The sequence below is a fragment of the Sphaerodactylus townsendi genome, linkage group LG03 (genome assembly GCF_021028975.2).
Source record: "Sphaerodactylus townsendi isolate TG3544 linkage group LG03, MPM_Stown_v2.3, whole genome shotgun sequence".
NCBI lineage: Eukaryota > Metazoa > Chordata > Lepidosauria > Squamata > Sphaerodactylidae > Sphaerodactylus > Sphaerodactylus townsendi.
In genome coordinates, this window is record NC_059427.1 from 103,448,159 (window position 1) to 103,467,594 (window position 19,436).

The 19,436-nt window shown below is 40.3% G+C and overlaps 1 long non-coding RNA gene across 1 annotated transcript in view; it reads right to left on the reverse strand.

The window, feature by feature from the left end:
* Positions 1-18,137: 18,137 nt before the first annotated feature.
* Positions 18,138-19,436, reverse strand: part of LOC125429972 — a 72,480-nt gene continuing 71,181 nt past the window's right edge. The window contains exon 3 of the long non-coding RNA XR_007244073.1: positions 18,138-18,279. This is a non-coding gene — a long non-coding RNA (uncharacterized LOC125429972). The remainder of the gene's footprint in view (positions 18,280-19,436) is intronic.

Below are 19,436 nucleotides of genomic sequence, written 5' to 3' on the forward strand. Positions count from 1 at the left end.
GAGCTTGCTCCCACAGCTGTGCATACCATGGGGCCGTTTGTACGAACGGCCCCAGAGCCTGCATCAGCATGATTAATGCCGATGCAGGCTCTCTCCCTTGGCTGTGCAGAAATAGTCTGGATGTTTTAGTAAATTGAGTGGGTGTCCATTGCAAACTCTGGCGGATTCCGCATGGGCCAAAAACAGCACTGTCAAAATGGTGTGAAAACAGTGTAAAACCTTTTACACCATTTTAAACCCTTTCACACTGTTTTCACACTGTTCTTTTTGGCCCATGCAGATTCTGCCCTTGCTTCACAGATATTAATAAACTGCTTAATGTAATTTCTTAACTCTTGCCTAGTCAATGATAATAATAAGACGTCATCAGCATACAGCATTATATTAACTGGATAACCTCCTAACAATGGGGCAATTACGTTCACCTTTGACCAAAAAAGGCCCCAGGTCAATTTTGTAGAATGCAAAAATTGGTTTTTGTTCTATTTCTCTCTCTCCTCTGCCTCCAAATTCTACAAACTGCTGTTGAAGAGACAAGAAATAATAGAAGTAGGTAAGACAAAAGTGGTTAAAAATAAAAACAAACTAATGGCCTTTTCTGCCCAAATTGTTTACAAGAAATCTTGCTGCCAAGTGCTAATTTTTATTTGAATTCTGCATGCTTTCCCCCACTCCATTTGGTTTCAGAAATGTTTCTCTTCATTTATATATTTATATATTTTTCTAAACATTTAACCACAAATTTTTCCATTTTCCAGCCAGCTTACCTAAAGCATGTGATCATTTTGAAACAGTCTTTATGACTCCACCCCATCAATTACCTGGCCCTTACCCAACCCTCATCCTGGCCCTTACTCATCCTCCATTTTTGAAAGGATTTTATTTTTTCTCCTTTGTCATATTGAACTAGCAATGTAACTTTGAGACATAAATAAGAAGTATGTATTATTACATCAGCTTTGTCAATTTCACCAACTGCATGTGATATTAATGTTCAGGGCCAGACAGAAAGAAACATCGGCAATTAGATCAGCTTTGTCAATTTCACATAGAGTTTGCTATAGAGATACAAAACAGTGGCGTGATTGGATCAGCTTTGTCAATTCTATATTGAACTAGTGAAGTAATGTTAAAGTGAAACTACACCATGTTCACAGTTATGATTGTGTAAAATTGGCAAGGGAATGCCACAGTAAGGATTGTGTGTCACTGTAGATCTAATCTGGCTGAAAAATGTAGTCTTTTGTGGGGGCGGGTGGGTAAGTGGCGGGTTATGTGTTTCTGTGCCTTTAGGTAACAGCACCTGCTCCAGCAGATTTTTATGGCTCCCATTTTGTGGGTAGTTCTCAATAGTAGAAATGGAAGCTGAGACAGTTTTTGAATTGCTGCTTCAATGTATCTGCACACTAATGTTAGAGTACATGTGAAAAAGTAAAAAACGGGGTGGGTAAGAACTGGTTCTTCTGCATCATACCACCACCATTAAGAATAATACTTTTTCAACAGTAGTGTGTGGAATAAATGCAACTGAAAAGACAGGAAAATGTGCGTGCAGAATGATTTCACAGAAGTGTGCAGAATGATCTCACAGAAAACATTTCCAAGGCACAAGATTTGACCACTAGGAAAATCTGTAGTAAGTAATCCATGTGGAAAAAGTCAGTAAAACAACCAATCAAGAAATCATCACTACCAATGGAGGTAACATTTATGCACCAAATACCAAGAGGTAATAAAAGTGTTTCAAGTATTTTATGAAGATGGAAAGCTTTTTAAAAACTCCTTTCACCAAGCAAAGCTCAGAGAGTTAGCACCCTTCATTAGAAAGACTTAATTCTAACACTAGAATTTTGCCTGTTGAAATGAAAGATCTCCTCTTCTCTACTGAGGTCACACAGAAATGGCTATAACTAGTTTATCTATTGCGTTGCTGTTCATTGAAAAATGGCTTGTTGTGAAACAGTCTGAAATCTTTAGATCTGAAGGGGCATCTTATCCATTGCTGCCACACAAGTGGAAATGTATTGCAATGCAATGGGAAATAGAAATAGACTCTCACTGATATTCCATCACCCTGTGCAATGTTAATACTGGATTGGATCCACCAGAAGAGTTCACAGAAGGATTTGGTGGAGAGGATCTATCTTTTCCCAAGCAGCATGTTGTTTGTACCAAAACATGTCTCTGTGAATATGGAAAATTTTGCAATCAAAATATATCATAAGATGGGGCCCACAGCAATGATGGGGAATCAAGCAAATCTGCTTCTTCCATTCTTTTCCACTGACACAAAGAGTTAATAAAATGAGGGTGGTTCGGGAGAGGAGAGAGATAATTTTCCTTGATTATCAACCATTACTGTATCTCTCCTCATCCTGTTGTCACATATTGCTTACAAGGTTCTGTTGATCCTCACCAAGGAGTCTTGGGACAAATAATTGGCTACTTGAGGAAAGGGAAGATGGCTCCTTCTGCACATGCACACTTTCAAACTGCTTTCAGTGCTCTTTGAAGCTGTGCGGAATAGCAAAATCCACTTGCAAACAGTTGTGAAAGTGGTTTGAAAACGCATTATTCTGTGTGTGTGGAAGGAGAAAGATCCTCTCTGCCAATATCTACTGTGGATGCCACTCACTTTCATCCTGACTGTGAAGACTGAACAGTAATTGACCTGAGTTGGGTACACTTTTTACCATGTAGGAAAACAGGAACTGGAACAGAGTCAGATTTAACTATATTCTATGCTTCTGCCGGAATGCAAAAAAAGTACAGAAGTATGAATGATCAAGATGCAGAAACCTACATTGTATCCCGGAAAAAGATATGCACATACAGAGTTTCTACTACAGATGCACACGTGGTTGAACTGGAAAGTCAGTTTTATCATGCATCAGAGTTTGCCTGCATATGTAGTTGTTATAGCAATCTCACTTCTGGCTTTTTGTGTGGTTTTTCCTCTTCATGTGCATCTAGCTTTGAAGGACTGCAGTTCCAAGTTATTCACTCTCCTAAACAGACACAGTGCAGCTATTGATGATAAAGCAGACAAAAAAATGCATGATTTAAATGCTGAAGCACATCTGAAGCATTCTAAGTAAACAAGTGTTCTGGACAACTGATGAACAACAAATCTGTAATAAGCCGTCTATAATTAGCAATAAAGTCCTTAAAATATCTGTGTCCTCTTGAGACAGCAATGGCTCTATCCTTGCCGAGTTATGGAAGTAACAGAATTATTTTTTTCTAGTGTAACTAAAATGGTAATTAAAAGATGATTTAGGATCAAAGGCAACCTCAAGGTTATAAAAATTAGTTGCTTGCTGTGAAGAATTCCCATCCAAATAACTTCAGTAGGATGCACTACTCAAGAGGTGGTAGCAGTCAAGTAAAAATCAGATATTTTCTCAGACAGAGAGCAGGTCACAGAGGAGAGATTGTTAAAATGCAATTATATAGCCTTAATGTAATTGGGGGAATAGGTTGACTGAAACATTTAAGGGTATTTTTACTAGCTGATGGTAATTTTCATTAATTAGATTTCTTTACCCTCACCCTTATTTTATTTTATCTTCATAACAGTATGTCAGGTAGGTTTGAAATGGTGAAATGGTGGCATACCCAATGCCTTTCAGTTTGCTTTATAACTGGAATAGGGATGAAATAAATACAATCATTTTAATTCTGAGGATAAAATTACTTTGCAATTGCAATAAGAACATAAGAACATAAGAACAAGCCAGCTGGATCAGACCAGAGTCCATCTAGTCCAGCTCTCTGCTACTCGCAGTGGCCCACCAGGTGCCTTTGGGAGTTCACATGTAGGATGTGAAAGCAATGGCCTTCTGCGGCTGTTGCTCCCGAGCACCTGGACTGTTAAGGCATTTGCAATCTCAGATCAAAGAGGATCAAGATTGGTAGCCATAAATTGACTTCTCCTCCATAAATCTGTCCAAGCCCCTTTTAAAGCTATCCAGGTTAGTGGCCATCACCACCTCCTGTGGCAGCATATTCCAAACACCAATCACACGTTGCATGAAGAAGTGTTTCCTTTTATTAGTCCTAATTCTTCCCCCCAGCATTTTCAATGAATGCCCCCTGGTTCTAGTATTGTGAGAGAAAGGGAAAAATTTCTCTCTGTCAACATTTTTCTACCCCATGCATAATTTTATAGACTTCAATCCTTATCCCCTCTCAGGCGTCTCCTCTCCAGGCTAAAGGAGTCCCAAACGCTGCAGCCTTTTCCTCATAAGGAAGAGATTGCTCCAGTCCACCTCAATCATCCTCGTTGCCCTTCTCTGCACTTTTTCTATCTCTTTACAATATCCTTTTTGAGATGTAGTGACCAGAACTGAACACAATTACTCCCAAGTGTGAGCACCATGGCTTTATATAAGGGCATGACAATCTTTGCAGTTTTATTATCAAAGTTCCTTTCCTGATTATCCCCAGCATAGAGTTTGCCTTTTTCACAGCTGCCATACATTGAGTTGACATTCCCATGGAACTATCAATTAAGACGCCCAAATCCCTTTCCTGGTCTGTGACTGATAGCACTGACCCCTGTAGCGTGTATGTGAAGTTTGGATTTTTTGCCCCTATGTGCATCACTTTGCATTTTGCCACATTGAACTGCATTTGCCATTTCTTAGCCCACTCACCTAATTTATCAAGGTCCGCTTGGAGCTCCTCGCCAATCCCCTTTGTGGTTCTCACCACCCTACATAATTTGGTATCATCTGCAAACTTGGCCACCACGCTACCCACCCCTACTTCCAAGGTCGTTTTATGAATGGGTTAAAAAAAAAGAGCACTGGTCCCAATGCGGATCCTTAGGGGACACCACTCCCCACATCTCTCCATTGTGAGAATTTCCCATTTACACCCACTCTTTGCTTCCTGTTTCTCAACCAGTTTTTAATCCATAGGAGGACTTCCCCTCTTATTCCTTCATTGCTTAGTTTTCTCAATAGTCTCTGGTGAGGAACTTTGTCAAAAGCCTTTTGGAAATCCAAGTAGACAATGTCCACTGGTTCCCCCTTATCCACATGCCTATTTACATCCTCAAAGAACTCTAGTAAGTTTGTAAGACAGGATTTGCCTCTGCAAAAGCCATGCTGACTCTTTCTCAGCAGGTTTTGCTTTTGTACATGTTTTATAATTTTATCTTTAATGACAGATTCTACTAATTTACCAGGAACAGATGTCAAACTGACTGGCCTGTAATTTCCCGGGTCCCCCCTAGATCCTTTCTTAAAGATTGGTGTGACATTGGCCATCTTCCAGTCTTCAGGGAATAAGTGTTCCAATAAGTGTTCCAATGGAATAAGTGTTATTGGAATAAGTGTTCCAATAAGTGATAACTGTAGTTAGAAGACAGACAGAAACTGTAGATAGAAGACAGACAGAATAGACACACAAATATTTACTAGCTTTTGGGATGAGTGGGTGACATGGTAAGCCCTACTGAGGCAAAATGGCTATACAGTCTAATGATACTGGGTAGTTAGTCTCTTGCCCTGTTCAAATATTACAATGAATACATCTTACTGAGGAAATGAAAAACCACTATCTCAGTCGTATTGTCATACATGCAAGAGTTCTTAGATAACTCAAATGTGAAAGTGTTGATCTAGTAACTAGTACACTAAACTTGCAACTTGTAACTTGCCACTAAAATCAGCCACCCCTAAAGGATTGGAAAGAAGCAAATGTTATACCAATTTTTAAAAAGTTGCCCAGATGAGAACCTGAACATTACAGACTAGTTAGCCTAATGTCTGTCCAAGGCAAATTAGTAGGAGTTTTAGTAAAAATAGAATTATTTGGCACATAGAGGAACAAAGTTTGCTGAGCAAAACTCAGCACAACATTTGCAAAGGGAAGTCCTGTTTAGCCAACTTTTTGGAGTTCTTTGAAAAAGTGAATTCCAACTTGTAGTGAGCTGACAACCTTATATTCTTCGACTTTCTAAAGGCTTTTGACAAGGTGCCATACCAAAGACTTCTGAGTAATGGGATAACAGGATGGTCCTTTTATGGATTAAAAATCAGTTAAATGACAGGAATTGAAGATTAAATGGTGAGTTCTCTCAATGGATGGAAGGAAGCAGTGGAGTCCCCAAAAGGTTGGTCGGGCTGGTGCCAGCCATGTAACCAGGGGGATTAGGCAATCCTTGAGAGGGTGCAGGAACAGTTCCCAGCTTGATTGATCTAGCCTGCCCTCACCACCAACAATCCCAGCCACTACACCATTTCTTCCTGCATCCCAGGCCCACCAGTCTCTGCCTCCTGATTAGAGGCGGAGCTACCATGGGTGGGGGGTGCATTGCACCAGGTGCATGCATGGGGGGTATAAAATCACCCCTGCCCCCCATAGTGCCCTCCTGCCCCTCCCCCGTGGTTCCCACACCCCTCACACTTACCTTAGTTCAGCCTGAAAGTGCAGACTGGAAAAACAGCCTGTTCGCTTGAGGCTGAAAATGGCTTGGTGGGCCTTGCGAGCTCCAAGGCTCGTATTTCCCACCAGGCCATTTTCAGCCTCAAGTGAATGGGCCGCTCTTTCCAGCCTGCACTGTATGTGTGTGGGGGGGGGAGGGCGGAGGGGCACCATGGGGGGGACACAGTGCACACTGGGTGCAGTATGGCCCAGCTATGCTGCTGCTCCTGATGCCCTGGGAGTAGGAGGGGAGAAAGGAGGGGCAGATCCAGTCAGAAATTGGAGCAGGGAATGAGAGGCAGATCCAAAAGTTGAGGAGGAAAGAGGCAGGTCCAGAAGTGTGGGAGAAAAGAGGCAGATCCAAAAATTTGGGAGGAACAGGCAGATCAAAAAGTTGGGGGTTTGAGAAGCAGAACAGTCAGAATAATTTTCATGTTGCTGACATTCAAAGCATGCACATGTCATTTAAACTGCAGATTTGTTCAGGTACTTGTTCTTGATTTCATTTGCAATGTTAATATGAGTTACCATTTTCTTATAAAAGACATGTACATGCAAGTTGTACATGCATTCACTGTAACAACACATTTTTCTGTTGTTTGTATGCCTTGTGGGTGGTGTTAAGAAAACAGTGAGAGTGGAAGCAAGCCCATCTGGAACTTTTCCAGCAAAACCTCTCAACTTATTATGTTCCACTACATAATTCAAAATATTTGGAAAGAAAGCAAGAAACTTGTGGGCATGTATGAATTGTGCTTTTGTGAAAGGTGAAACAGTACCTTACTTTTGCTCCTCCTTAGGTGGTAAATGTAACCCATACAAAACTGTTGCATCTCCTCAGGTTCTGTGCTTTTCATAGTAGTCAGTTAACACATTCACCTTTGCCATGGGTTTAAGACATGCCAGTGATGTAGGTATAGATTTTTATGGGGGGGGCGTTCTGGGGGAGAGGTCATGCCCCCCACTCACCCTGGGGGCATGGCCACACCTCCCCAAGCCCCACCCCTGGCCTCAGTGCTTATAAAAGCAGCTCTCTGAGGCAAGGGATGGCAGACTTCCCTGCCCCCCAGTCCACCCACCCCCACTGGCTGGGCTCCCAGCCGGCAGCCGGCAGTCCCTTCTCCCTCCCCTCCAGGCAGAGGGGTACCTAGCGAAAATGGAGCCTGGTGCAAAATCTGAGGTTTGCGCCTCCCCCACCCCATGGGCAGCTGCTGTGATGCTGGAATCCACCCCCAAACAGTATCACTTTCAATGGTGTTTCAACTAGGGAGCCCAGATTCTCCTTTTAAATCTACCTTAAAGGAAGAATCTGGGATTCCCAGCTAAAACAACATTGAAAGTGATGCTGTTTTGGGGTGGATTCTCCCCCACCCTGAAACAGCATAACTTTCAGTGTTTAACCTGGGGACCTCAGATTCTTCCTTTAAATCCATGCCGAAGGAGGTGGATTTAAAAAGAGTATCTGGGGAAATTTGAGGGGGTGCCTGCTGTCAGAGGTACAGTTGTTAAGCTAGCAGCACCAAACTTTCAGGGTATCTTTAGGAGACTCTCCTGATGATACCACCCATGTTTAGTGAAGTTTGATTCAGGAGGTCCAAAGATATGGACCCTCAAAAAGGTAGCCCCATCTACTATTAGCTCCCATTGGAAACAATGGGGGATGGGGCACCCCTTTTGAGGGTCCATAACTTTGGACTCCCTGAACCAAACTTCACCAAACTTGGCTTGTATCATAAGGAGTGTCACCTGACAATACCCTGAAATTTTGGTGCCACTAGCCTAAAACTGCACCCCGTGCAGGCCAAAAACCGAAAACACACTTTAAAATACAAAAAATCCACAAACGGGGGGCGGAGCTTCGGATGTGCAATGGGGGGGGCTTGAACCCGAGAACCCCCCCTACCTACATCCTTAAGATGTGCATGTGTGAACTAGGTCATACTTTCTAGGGTATTTCTGATGCAGTGTAGCTCCAAATACTTTAAGCGTTCTCCTCCTGTTCCATGTATAGGTACAGTTCTTTTGTGTACTGTCTTTGTCATGGTGCTCAGATTAAGTGATCTGAGAACTGGAGTATTCATGGTTGGAAATGCATTGGGCAAGTAGAGGCCAGGGATTGGAGATCAGGAAGGAATCTTAAGGAGGATAGTTGACACAGCAGGGCTACCCAAGTGTTCAGGTAGCAGAGGTTGGAGATGTGGCTAACATCTTAATCAGAAAATTCAGGCAAGGGACACATGTGGAGGCACAGTGTGGTATTCACTGGATTTGAGATTTATACCTTTCTCATTGCTTTTGTTGTATGTTGTATGCTTTTGTTGTATGCTCAATTTTAATAAGTACTTTAGATGATAATTTTGCTGATCGTGATAATTTAAATTTTGGAGAGTTGGGATTTTATTGCTGGAAGAGTTTTAAACTTGAAATGCTTGTTATTTTTCAGTAAAGATGAACTTGAAATTCCTTATTTGCATTAACTTTAAAGCAGTGTTGTAAAAGTTTTGGTTTGTTTGCCAAAATCATGGTTAAGCTTGGAAGTTAAAAAGAGGTACTTTGCTTCAACCTCCTTAAAAAAATAATTATTTTTCTTTCACAGAATTAGTTTAGTTTTAAATAGTTTGATTGCAGTTTGTTCTAGTTTATGAAGGAACCAGAGGGGTATTTTTGTATCATTGCAAAATAGATCATTCAGTGTTGTTGCTATAAACAAGTGTTAGAATGTTCAACTTTAATACAAATTAGCGGTGATATTACAACAATATTGAATAACCATCCAGTATCCTGTTTTGTTTAGTTTTGTGTTTTGTGTTTTTATGTTTGCATACTACATAAATACTGGCATAGAAGTGAGAGCTGTACAGTTTCCCTCTCATATAACATATGGAATCTATTATCTAGCAATGATATACCTTGGACATTTCACCCCTCCCAATGCATTTTTTTTTTGCAGTCTTTCAGGTATAAAATTTTGAGGGAAAATTCTGCAAAGAAACTAAGGCCCCTTCCGCACACGCAAAATAATGGGTTTTCAAACCACTTTCACAACTGTTTGCAAGTGGATTTTGCCATTCCGCACAGCTTCAAAGAGCACTGAAAGCAGTTTGAAAGTGCATTATTCTGCATGTGCGGAATGAGCCTAATTGAAGTAAAATGTTTCTGAAGGTTCATCAGTGAGCTTTCTTGCTAAGTGGGGTGGAGTAGGGTCAGTCTTGGCTCACCCAAATCCTAGTTATACTTTATACCACACTGGCTCTCCAAAATGTCTGTACAGGTATATCACACAGTCTTAACAAACTGTTGAGCCAATTTTAGCCACTTTATCCAAATGGAAAAATACCAGTTGTGTACAACTGGATACATAAAGAAAATATTTTGCATTCTTTCTCTTTTGAGCCTTTGCTGCTGCTGTTGTTGTTGAAAAGGAAAGTAGGTTGGACCAGTATCTAGGAGGCTCAGTTTCAAATTCCCATTCTGCCATTAAGGATTGATGTGAGGGTAAAATTTTTGAGTTGCTATTATGCTAAAGTTATCTAAAAATGGGTCTCAGATGTTTGGTTGTGTGTGCAATTTGAGAGCTTGCACCAGGCACCATTTTCTACACACACACCCCTTGCTGGTGTTATTTAATTTATCCATGAATGATCTGGAACTGGGGGTGAATAGTATAGTAGCCAAGTCTGCAAATGATACCAAATTATTCAGGATGGTGAAAACCAAGACCAACTGTGAAGAGACCCAGGAGGATCTCCATAAATTGGGTGAGTGAACAACAATGTAGCAAATGAAGTTCTATGCAGGTAACTGTAAGGTGATGCACACTGGAACAAAGAAAAAACCCAACTTCAAGTACAGGCTAATTACCCCTGATTTTGCTCATCTAAGAGGGAAAGAGATCTTAGGATGATCATGTAATGGATAGCTTAATGAAAATTTTAACCCAGTGTGTTGCTGTGGTGGATTACTAGAAAGGGGACTGCAAATAAATCAGCTAATGCTATATACCTCTGTATAGAGTTATGGTTCAGCCTCATTTTTAATACCGTGTGAAGTTATGGTCACTATATCTCAAAATAGACTTTGCAGAATTGGAAAAAGTACAGAGGAAGACAACCAAGATGATTAAAGGGTTGGAACACCTTCCCTATGTTTAAGACTGAAGAGTATGGAACTTTTCAGTTTACAAAAGAGTCAACTAATGAGGAGACAGACGTTTATACAATTATTCATAGTTAGAAAGAGTGGACAGAGAGAACTCTTCCTGTCTCCCAAAATACTAGACCTTGAGGTACTCAATTAAGTTGATGGGCAGTAGATCTAGGACAGAAAAAAAAAGAAATATTTCTTTTCCTCAACAAGCTCTTGAAATGTGGAATTTGCTGCCAGAGGATATAGAGATGGCCAAAGGCATAGATTACTTTAAAAGACAGATCCATGAAGGATAGGTCTACCTGGGGCTTCTAGCCTCTACATTTAAAGGTACTAAACCTCTAGATACCAGTGCCAGGAAACAGCATAAATTGGCACCCTCATGATTTATGCCTTGGTGTTGACCCTTCAGCATAACTGCCTAGTCAGTTGTGTGACAGCATGTTCCATTAGATGGATCACTGGTTTGACCAAGCAGAGTTCTTCTTATTCTGCACATACATGTATGTATCTCTTTGTCAGAATGAGTCAGTGTATGTTTACTTTTCAATTGAAAAGTACCTGGATAAATGTAACATTTAAATCAAACATTTAGCTTTTCAAACACTGAATGTAACATAAGAATGTCTTGATGTATACATTAAATACAAGTGTACATCTGTGAACAGGGCTTTCAGATTTGCAGTTGGAAGTCAACCATATTTAAACTATAATGAACAGTGTGCAATGATATTAGGATATAAGACAGCATGTAGAATAACAATACAGAAAATCTATCCAGATTCCCAAATGTGAAATATCACTTGTTTAACAATCAAAAATACATATATCACATACCACTTAAGGCAACAAATCATGTTCAAGATGAGAGAGATAACATTTCCCAAATGTATCATATGCTCCATAAATGTTTCTTATAAGGGGAAGGTTTTTTCCCCCTGTAAATTCACAAGTTTGTAAAACCCTAAATCATAGGTATGACAGTCTACAGATTTGCCTATCTGCATGAGTGGTCAGTTCTTGGCTATAAGATATAAGGATAACTTACATCTTTTTGTGTGTGATAAGGTTCACAAAAATAAAACAGAACTTCCAAAAGGAGAACATACCTTTTCCCTGTTTCTTACACATGATGCCAATGAAGTTCAGTGGTTAAAGGAGTCATACTAGTATCTGGAAGACCCAAGCCTGAATCCCCACTCTGGTGAAAGCTTTTCGGTGACTTTCCCACACTCTTACCCTAACCTTGCAGGGTTGTTGCGAGAATAAAATGGAGGAGAGGAGAATGATATAAGTGACTTTGAGTCCGCTCTGGGAAAAAGGCAGGGTATAAAGTAAGTAAACAAACAAATATGTGAACTGGAGAAGGAAGGTAAACTGCCAGCAGGGAAAGGCTAACTTAACTTGGAATTTTAATTTCAATCTTCCTTGGCTTTCATTTTGAGTTTTGAAGGCCACAATTTAATGGGATCTGGTTTTGACTAAAATATTGGCAGAGAATTGTTTAAATAGGGTACTGAATTACAAGCTCCTGTACTACTAAGAATAATGTTCACTTTCAAAAAGCTTCCCCTCACCTTGTCCTGTTTCACTGAAGAATCTACTGAATGGTAAAACACTGCAGGAAGGGCACTTGCTAGCAAAGATATTTTGCTGTTGTTGATAGGAAAGGTCAAACACTAGATTTGGAGTTTTTGTTCTTACTTTAGGTGGCACACAGTGAATGATTGTACCAAACTCCACAGCTCTACTTCAAAGGGAACACAGGAATTAACAGTGTCAGCCAGGCAAAAACATAATCCCTTGATGGATCACAATATTGATTTTCTCTCCTCCTGAGCTCTAACAATACAGTAACCTCTGGAAACTTATTCCAACCATGAGGGCAAGTTACATTTTGCTCCCTACAGTTTTACTAATGCATGGGGGGAGAGGGAGGTATAAAGGCCAGAAAGTTAGGGAGTAATGTTGTGTTTGAGAATGAAGGTGATAACTTGTCAAGCTCTAGTGATTCATTCATCTGTTATAAGCCTGTCAGTAACTCCAGTATGTTCTGCTGTTAGCAGGTAATATTAGAGGCACTTGAAATTTAAATGAATAGAAGTAAAAGAGAAAATTTCAAAGAGGCTTGTTTTCCATTAAATGTGTATATTCAAAAAACAAAGTAATGCTAAAATAACACTGGTTTATGCTATATATAATGAATTCTACTAGTCAACAACATCAGCTCAGTGTTCAAATCCTGAAATTGTCTCAAAGAATAGCATGTTTTTTTAAAAAAATACTTACTTTACATGTCTCTTTGTGGGAAAATCTATATATGATAGTAGTTCTGTGGAATGGTTTGTTCACAGTTTTTCACCAACCTTGTTTTCTTCTTCCAAGCAGAAATTCCTACTAAGCAGATACCTGAGAGGGGGCAGGGAACACTTTTCTCACAGGAGCTTTATGCTACAAAATTCTCCCCTTGTGGAATTCCTGCCTATTTACTCAAGCTGTTAAACTAAAAGAGGGCCTCCTTCATGTAAAGCCAGCAACTGTATTTTCTGAACATCATGATCAGTTCTATAGAAAAGATTTTAAAAAGGTTTAACACTTAAGAAGAAGACTCAGAGAAGCATTTAATAGCAAGACTGCTGGTGATGGTGGTAGAGGTGATGAAACATTGCAGTAGTCACTGTTTGCAAGCTGTTTCCCTGAACGAGTGACCATTTTTGGCAATTTCATTTATGACACACTTGCAATCATTCGTAACAATTACCTTAGAGGAGCTTCAGCAGGGTATATACTCCAAAAACATTTCACAGTGAAATGGTTTGATGCCTTTGTTGATTTCAGAAAACAGAAAATCACTAGTTAAAACGATCAACTTGTGACACAAAAGGTAGCTGTTAAGAAATAGTGGTGGAAAACACACAGACAAGGTGCCTATCCACCAGTCAGTGCATGGACCAAGGCCAGAGGTTGATATATATCAGATGTGTGCAGGATAATGTATCTGGCTAGAGACGGATCCTTTCCTTTTGAAGAAGATGCTAGACAGTTTGTATGAACAAAGGGCCTATTGTTATAAGAAAGTATGGCTAAATACAGTATTTCAATTGTAATATTAATCCAACACAGTTGTCTCCCACTCCCCAATAACGTAAGACTTTCCTCCCTTCTAATTGATAGAAGTAAAATTTGACACTCAAAGCTGTGTGTTTTATCTATCTGCAGAGAACAATGAAACGATGGTGAAATGACAGGTGGGTTGCTTACACTTTTAATCTATCCTTTACAGGTAAAAAATATGGGAATGGATTCAATTGGTAACAAGCAATGTGACTCATACATTACTTGAAGGCTGAGGAGTCTTTGCATTCATCATCTAAAGACAGATAATCAAGAAATCATTACACTGCAGAGATTAGACTCTGTACAATTGTGGCATAATTGCTTGCTGCAATATGCAAATATTACAGATAATAAAACACATAATTGTTTGCAGTATTGGACTCATCCTGTCTGCATTATGGTGTCAGATTTAATCTTGTCTGCAGAAGCTTTTTAAAAAAGAAACAACCATTTGTTCATAAAAGATATGTTTTCAGATAACAACCAATTTCAGTAAATAATTCTGAATTTTAAAAGTGTCCTTTTATGGTGCTTTCTAATTAGGAATGAGGCTGGGTTTGTGTAATTAAACCTTTTTGCTAAAATATAATGAAAACAAAGTCTATACATTGACATAGTGTGAGTCATTTTGAGAGGTCAGATTGGTTCATATTTTAGAATACTACAGGCTCACATGATCCCATGTATTATCTCATTAGCATCATTATGTTCCTATTCTAGAGTCGCCTATGACATATATCTCCTACCAGTGCAAGTAGTATAGAACTGATATCACCACACTGGTTGTGGTGAGTTTTCCGGGCTGTGGGGCCATGGTCTGGTGGATCTTGTTCCTAACATCCATGTGGCCATGGTCTGGTGGATCTTGTTCCTCGCCTGCATCTGTGGCTGGCATCTTCAGAGGTGTATCACAGAAGGAAGTCTGTTATGACCACGGCCACACAGCCTGGAAAACCCACCACAACCAGTTGAATCTGGCCGTGAAAGCCTTCGACAGTACATTGATGTCACCACAGTTCATAACTTCACAATGTTCAGTAGAAAGCTTATATTCTACAGGCTGCAGAGTCAGTGCTACAGAAAAGATATTTTTCACAAGGTAGTGTTGCTGAAGGCCAGATATTTTGAAGTCTATTATTTGCATTTGTTATATTAATGATAAATATAGATGATTACCCCAGAATTATGGTTTCTTCATCCTTATTGGGTTGGTAAATAGTAATGACATATCGATCTCATATTTATACATTTTAATGATGCAGAAATGGTGTGCCTACTCAAAGAGATTCCAAGTGCAGGATTTCCCCAAATCACCATGGAGATGCCTTATATTCCTCAGAGAGTTGACAATCCATTTGCCATATTTTTTGGTAACTGTTAGTGTTATTTCCACCAACAATGTTTTCACTGAATTATTACAAAATTAATGAAGCAGGCGGAATGTAATCTGATTAAATATCAATTTTTATTTTGGAAAGAACTTGTCCAGAAATCTTTGAGCATCTTGGTGTATGACCCAAACAACAAATGTGAAGAAACAAAAACTTGCTTTTATTCCGGAAATTTTGAGTGGTAGGTCTGGTATTTGTATTTATTGTGTGAGGGTTTGTCTCTTGAAAGAGAAATATGGTTCCTAGAACAGGATGATGCTGAGGAGGATGAAAGATGTACAGAAATGGAACAAAGATGGTAGAACATCAGGATGGCAGCACATCCTGGTTCCATCTCTTACATCTCCAGATAAAAAGGCTCAGATAATAGGTGATGTGAAAGATCTTTACCAAAGACTTCAAAGAGCTGATGCCACTATAAGTAGACAATACTGACTTTGACTAGTCAAGGATCTGACTCAGTACAGTGCATTTTCATGTGTTTTTCATGTCAGGGAGAGAGATTGTCTTTCTTTTCCTAAAAATTGAAAGTTTATGGCTTTAAGATTATGCTTCAGTCTTGGGAGGTAATATATTTTCCTTCCTTGTATGGTTGTAGGCATTTCTTAATTTTCTCCTATTCTTAGACAGAGGTCTTGAACAATTAAACCATAAAGCTTAAATAAGATCCATATTTTAAAATGCCTCCCTTCAATGTTCCTTTGCAGCCTCTAAAAAACAAGCAACAATGTAAGTACATTGAGGGTCAGGATCCTCTAAGAGGAATTGAACATTTTGCTCTAAAGTTGCTTGAGAAAATGTGGACCATTTATTAAAACACTGCATGGATTTCAGTATACTGCATGGATATCAGTTTACAATCAGAATAACATTGCAATTCAGAGGAACGGCACAGGCAGCAATGGTGCACTGAAGGCACCATTTAGCTTTCCCAGTGGTGCAGGGAAGAGAGAAGCAAAAAATCCTTCCCCACCATTGGAAATCTCCCAATAGAGCCCTATGCACTTACTGTGGGGCTGAGGCCATGATGTGCCGACCAACGTTGGCTCTACCTCTGGGAATGCCCCTACCATGCCCCCATCCCTATCAATGATGCACAATGCAGCTGGGGGTGGCTCTGTAGTGCCAATGCAAAGCTGGGAACTGCGGCCAGATTTCTCAGGGCACTGTAGCAGCTGGACATCAATGGATTTGTCCCTCTGCTAGGGTAAGTGCCCTGGGAAGGGCATTTCCACTGGCATAGGCCCATGCTACCTCCAGAATGGAATCCCCTCCCCCCCTCAATTGACTGCCTGTTTAGGCTGGCCTAAAAGAGATGAGACTTAACTATACTCATTGTAATAATGGGGGAAGTTGCTTTGTGCAATAGCTTCTGTTTGTAGGAGCAGATTGTAGCAGAGTTCAATGGGATTGGGCCCAGTAATTCTTCCTTACTGTGTCCTGTCAGCAGGTACCATGTACAAGAGCTTTTCAAAATCATGCATCCCATTTTGTGAAATATGTTTCCAGAATCAATCTGCACCTTTTAAACTTTCAGAAAACGTGTAAGGCTGGGTAGATAATACTTCAAAAAGTAACCAGTGTCTGTTGTCAGACATCACTACTTCAGCTCAGTATGAGGTATCTGAACCTAATGCTGTCAGAAGAGCTACTCACAGAGAACTCTGCTGGGTAGAGCACTGATGAAAGGCAAAAACTGGACTGTGAAAGACTGAACCTTACAGTGTTACAGGCCCATCACACAATAGTATATCTATTGCATCAAGGAGTAGTGTCACTGGGGTTCTCCATTCCAGTTGTGCCAGCATTGTTTACTAGACAGTACTGGCAATCTGAGTCACAAGAAACATAAAGTCGATGGCTATATTTCTTTGTATAGGCGTGTTCTGGCCAGGTTTAGTATCCTGTTCTCCTCAGTGAAAATGAAAAATGATTCTTTTCTTTTTTGGGTCCCTTATTGTTGATCCAGTATTTTCATGCTGAGGTCCAAAAAGTCTTTGCAGTCAGCTGCATTGGCATGAACAAATGCTTATTTGATTTCCACACATTTTATTTCCAGCAGGAAGAGTGGCAGTTTTGTTACTATACCCTTGCAGCTATTTCCAAGGGAATCTCATTTGTGCATCTCACTAATGATTAGAAGTATTCAGGAGCAGTGTTCTTAAAATGGCTGGTTAGTTTCTAACCTAACTTGCTGCTGGAGCTAGATCAATTACACACAGACCTGTGCCCCTGAGGTTGGAGTGAAAGATTGGCAGCAAGCAACTCCTGAGGAACTTCCCTGCCACCATTGACACTCTTGGTGGTCTAAAAAGAGACACTAATCTGCTTTGCTTCAGTTCCCTCATCTGTATAATGGGGATAATAACATACACCTCCTAGGGATGCAATGAGGATTAATTAATCACTGTTTGTGAAATGCTTTGAAGATGAAAAGCACTATACAGGTGTTAAGTAATAATTAGTATCACACTTTACAGTCAATAAAAGACTCCACTGTGTGTGGAGCACTATCTCAAGCAACCAGGAGGATAATATCAGAAGCAATTTGTCACTTCTCAAGTGTGCTCAGAAAGGCAGATGATAATCATATACCCACCATTTAAAAGGGGAGGGGAGAGAGCAATGATCCATTTGGAAATACAGCTGTTGTAATAGTGTTGGATGTCCAAAAATTAAAAAAAGAAAAGAAAGAGAGAGAGAGAGAGAGAGAGAGAGAGAGAGAGAGAGAGAGAGAGAGAGAGAGAGAGAGAGACGTAACACCATAGTGTATCTATTTTGTGCATATGTATTTGATTTGAATAATTGTCGTTAGCTTGCTTGGAAGTACTCTGGATTGCACTGGCTTTCAATTGTGAGAGGGATGCACCCTTGAATATTATGTTAGCCAAGAATTTAAAATCTAAGAAAGCAACTAATGGGACAAAGACTTCGCTGACCTAAAAGTTATGGCTTTTAAAGACCAAATCAATTTATTATTCATGCTTTGTCATCTTTCTCTTCAGAAAAACATATCCAAAGTATTCCCGAACAACACCTTTTTGCTGTTTTTAGTTACCCTAATAGTGACTATCTAATGTATGCTGAATGTTTCAGTGATTCTATGCATGCTTCCAAGTCATATTAATTTTCTTTCACTCAGCAGCAAGTACCACAAAGTAGCCAAGCATCCTCTTCACTGAAGGAATGCCTACAAGAAAAAAAACTGCATTTAGCTTAGGCAGGCTTCGATTTATCCAGAAAGTAATCAGTACACAGATACAAACCTCACTACTTAAAAAAAAAGTCTGACTTTCAGTAGTGAATAACCATTCACTGTACACCAGTTCTGGGAAATCAGGTAACTGGAATCTGAAAGTTAATGCAAGTCACTGTAGAAATAACTACAAATAAACTTGGAAGGACTGTGCCTGCTCATGAATTTCATCGAGTTTAAGGTATTTGTCTCATCTCTAGGACAGAAGTGGCATTTTCTATTTTGATCTGATCCAAAATTATTTTTTATATTAACACCTTGGGAGAAGATGTAAAGTGAAAATCATTTTACTTGACATCTTTTGCATACTAAAGCTAGCAAACATTTTAGTGAGGTGATGATTTTTAGAAAAAGAGGCGTGGTGGAAAAAGTTAAATGCCACCTGCCCAGCAGCATGCCCCAAATTCAAATTGCGGAAAGATTATTGAAGTTGATGGAAGATCCAGTCAAGGATCCAGTCAAGGATCTCCCAGTCAAGGATCTCCCCGCTATTATTTGCCGCCAGAGGGAGAGAAAGATTGCCTCCAAATAAAACGCAGTCACAAATCATCACAGAAATAAAACACAACACTTTATTTATGGTATAAAATTTGGCCATAGCCATGATTTTATTGGCTTGACAGAATAGAGAAGCGGAAGGCGCAGCATGGGGGTCGGATCCGGTGCTGAGCAGCCTTGTGGGCTGTTCCTCAACACCCGCTTTCCTCAAACCCGCCTGTTTGAGGAAACAAATATGTATAGCAGTGGTAGGCAGCAAGAGAGGGAAATTTCAAGTGGGCGCTGGGCCGCTGTATGAAGATTTCCCTGTTACCGTGGGGCGCAAGCCAGGACAGCCCACGCCTGGGCTAAATGAGCCCTGGCTAGCTCCACCCCAAACCTCGGAAGGAGGCCCCCAACTGGTTAGCAGGCAGCTAACCTGACGAAAGGATCGGTCCCCCATGCGCAAACCGCCACAGAGCCGGGCCAAGCCCTGCTCCCGCCAACGCCCCTATTCCGTCAGCCAAGTGAGCAGTTCCCCCCTGAGACTATGAAGCCAAAAGTCCATTCCCCAGTCCGACAAGTGGACCCCGTCCTTCCTGAATAATGCTTCC